Here is a 3894-nt window from a genome sequence, read left to right as displayed (position 1 = left end):
CTCAAAGAAAGTGCTTTTGGTGTTATTCATTTTCACACACACACACACACACACACACAAACACACACATTAGATGTTAAAAGACAGAAAAAGATAATCTTGCTAACCTTAACTAAAAGAAAGTTGTAGTGACTATATTACTATCAGACACGATAGATTTCACAGCAAACAATATTACATGGAATTTCTCAAGTTTATTTCATAATGACAAAGGGAGGTCATAAACAAATCTAAACATTTATGCACCTAATAATAAAATACATCAAGCAAAAACTGATAGAACTACAGGAGAGGCAGACAAATTATGGTTGGAGATTTAAATATTCCTCTCAATAAAAATGATCTACTAATTATATTTAAACTGAGTGACTGCATTTTCTGGATTCTGGATGGTTGCCCTTCATTAGCCAAATTGAAGAAAGAAACTTCTTGGACCAGACGCTTCAAAGCTGAAGCCCGCAGGACCATAGAAGAATACCTTGAAGATATTGTTTGCATCAAAATCACCCAAATTCATGTCCTCCTTATCCAGGTCCTGTCCACTGTGATAATGAATCGTTTTCTTGGAATCAAAGAGGATGGTAAAGACCTTGCCACTTCCTTGATCTTCTCCTCCTCCTTTTGAACCCCAGCACTGGCTCCATCATGCCGATGTGGATGGTACATAAAGGTCTGTTTCCAATAAGCTTTCTTGATCTTGTCCTCAGAGGCATTCTTGTCCACTCCCAGAACTTTGTAGTAATTATCCCTCTTACTCTTCTTCAGTTCCAGCTGTGCATTTTTTAGGAGCTGTTTGTATTCTTTTGTTTTCTCCATCTGATATACTTTTTTCATAGCCTCACACTGTTTCCTCATACTGTTCTGTGTCCATCAAACACTGAGCTCTTCTCAAGCAGGCTTTTATGTAAGCGCCAGGAGCTTCACTGCATTTGTGCAGCTGTCTATTGCATCATCTAGTTTCCCAAGCTCAGAATTAACTGTATCCCGGTTTCAGTAGAGTTTAGCAATTGCTTTTATATTGTTGAGGTCTATCCCAGGGCTTCCGTGTCCAGTTCACCAGCTAGTTTGTAATTTCCTTCCCTAAATGCTTTATTCCAGTCTTCTTTCTTTGTGTTAAATGCTCTGGCATTTCTGCACCCAACACAGGCCTTCTCATGGTCAGGAGCCATTCTGAGAGCCTGTACAAAAAACTGAACAACTGCCTGCTCAATACAGTCTTCATAATAAAGGCAAAGACCGTGTACATACAGAGCATCCACATTGGTGGAATCCATTCATAAAATGTCACTGGCCGCAGACTGTGTTTCTGGATAATGACCCGGCATTGCTAAACATTCTGCTTTGAGGGATATGGAAGTGATGGCAGACAGGAGCAAATTCTAGGGCATAGTCCATGCAGAAAACAACCTTCTGAAAAGCCCACTTCTCAAAACCTGTTTCTGTGACTTTCTCCTATTCCACAACTGCATTAGCATTTGTGAACTCCTGTTGCGAGTGAGCATTGTTATGATCCAGTTCTAGGGCTTTCTGAAAACTGCAATGTGCTGCCATGGCATTCCCTGGAGAGAGGTGGCACTTGCCCTCTCGTAGATGTCCCCGGAAGAAACCATCAGCCAATTTCACTGACTGTGAAAGCATCTCCAAGCATTTCCCAAAACCTTCCAAGCATCATCAATATGGCTGCTCTATTACTATAATAGCTAGCATTTTTAGGGCACATATCTGTGGCTTTTGTCTAATAGTTATAAGCTTCGTTGTAATCTTTCTTGGCATAGTGTGCATTTCCTTGTTGCTTCAAAGACTCTGCTTCAGTATTTTAAATTACAAACTGGCAAAGCTGCCCTCCTTTTATTGAGGCAATCCTCCCTTTTTGTTCTTCTCCATCACTGTCCTGGCAAGCCCTCTTTGCTTCCTCTTCATGGAGCAGCCCTGGCTTTGTTGCCGCCATTACTACGTTGCACAATGGAGCAACTGACAGTTTCTTAAAAAGCTAATTATATCCCTGCCATATGATGCAGCAATTCCACTCCTAGATATTTACTTAAAGGAAAACAAAGCATATATCTATACACAAAACTTGTAGATGAACATTTATAGCAGCTTTATTTATAGCAGCAGAAATCCGGGGGGAAAAAGGCTTCAATGTTTATGTTCAGGTGAGTGGATAAACAATTTTTGGTATGCCCATATAACAGAATACAAATCAATGCAAAAAGTGAACTATTGACTCACACAAAACATGGAAGAATCTCAAAATGATTATGCTGGGTGAAAAAACATGTATTTTTTTCTCAAAATGCATACTATATTCCATGTATGTAAAATTCTAGAACACCAACTAATCTACCATGTTAGAAAGCAGATCAGTGGTTGCTTGAGGACTCAGAGGTATGGGGAGCAGGGAGAAGAAGGCGGTATTACCAAGGGGCATGAGGAAGCTTATGATGCATATTTTCATTATCTTGATTGTCATGCTGGGTGCAAACAAATGTCAAAGCTTTTCAACGTTTATTGTTTAATTATGTGCATTTTATTGTATGTCAATTTGGCCTCAACAAAGCTGTTAATAAAAAGTTTGTCAAACTGATGTTCCCCAGTAAATGAAATTTACTTCACGTCACCAACCAAAAACTGTACAAGGTCCATTTTTCCTCTGTTCTGTGTTTACAACTGACACTTAATATGAGAGACAGAATATTCAAAAATTCTATCTGCTGAGGGCCACAAATTATCAAGTCTCTGGTCAAGGGTGGCCAACCACTGGTTAGGGGCTCAAGACAAAAAACGCAGAACCAACACATTCAACTGACCATGATCATTTGCCCAAGGGTAATCTCAGTTCAAGTGTGCACTTCTGCCAGTACAGACACTTGCTTCTTTATTACCCAAATGCTTGCACACATCTCACAAACTGGCACTATTTCACCAATGATGATTTGGAATTATAGTGGCCACTTTGGGAGAATTCCATATGTTTCCAAAATTGTCCATCTTGCAGTGTTCTTAAAGCAAATGAAGTTGCTCTTCATTAGGACAGTAAAGTCCTAATATTGAATGTACTGTCTTTTTTGATTGGAGTAAAGAAGCTTCTAAATAAAATTCCGATTCCATAATAGCTTTAATTACAAGGAAAGCACCAAAAATCCATAGCTTATTACAGTCTGTCCTTTGATCCTATAGCAAAGACCTACCTTGCCTTAAGGCTACAGCAGCCACTGCCAAACTCATGGCTGCGTCTGCTGGCACAATTCCAGGGGCTTTCTGGGAGCTAATGCTACACAATTTTGGCCCTTAACTGAAAATACCGATTTCCAGCAAACTGGTTTACTCCTGTAAGATCGTCTTACCTCTTCACAAATTACTATTATTATAACACTTTATACCTTGCTACTTCCATTCTTAGGAAAAGAAGAAATGCAAACTTGGGGTTACCTAATTCATATAACACCTCCTTAAAGTTAGATGCCACTTGGGCTAATTGAAATTTGGGGGAAGAAGCCTAAATTGAATGATTTTACCATGAAATAATGTCTTAAAAATCCTAATTTGGCTAGGTTTATCCTGAATTAGAAGAATTAAATTTGTCATTACCAGGTAGAAATTTAGCATTTATGACAGAAATTGAATTTGGTTATAGAAAAATTTTAAAAATCTCTATTTCATGCACAATTAAGTCATGGATTGATCCATTTACATCCACTAAAAAAGCATCCACCTCTACTAAGAGGAGGATCCAGCCGCCTGGTCTATCTCGTTTGGGCAGTGATGGAGTGAATCATATAAGCTCCCAGACAAGGGTCTCAAGATAGAATTTAAAATAATTCCACTACAAGGATAAAGGAGATTATAGAATAGATTGGGACAGAAATAGGCATGCTAAGCCAGAATTCACAC

General features: G+C 38.8%; 1 pseudogene; it reads right to left on the bottom strand.

Annotated features, from left to right (window-relative positions):
- Positions 1-315: 315 nt before the first annotated feature.
- Positions 316-1972, bottom strand: LOC100429171 (dnaJ homolog subfamily C member 7-like; annotated as a pseudogene).
- Positions 1973-3894: the final 1922 nt, after the last annotated feature.

Source organism: Macaca mulatta, chromosome 4, assembly GCF_049350105.2.
Source record: "Macaca mulatta isolate MMU2019108-1 chromosome 4, T2T-MMU8v2.0, whole genome shotgun sequence".
Classification (NCBI taxonomy): Eukaryota; Metazoa; Chordata; class Mammalia; order Primates; family Cercopithecidae; genus Macaca; species Macaca mulatta.
This window is presented reverse-complemented; position numbering and strand designations above follow the sequence as displayed.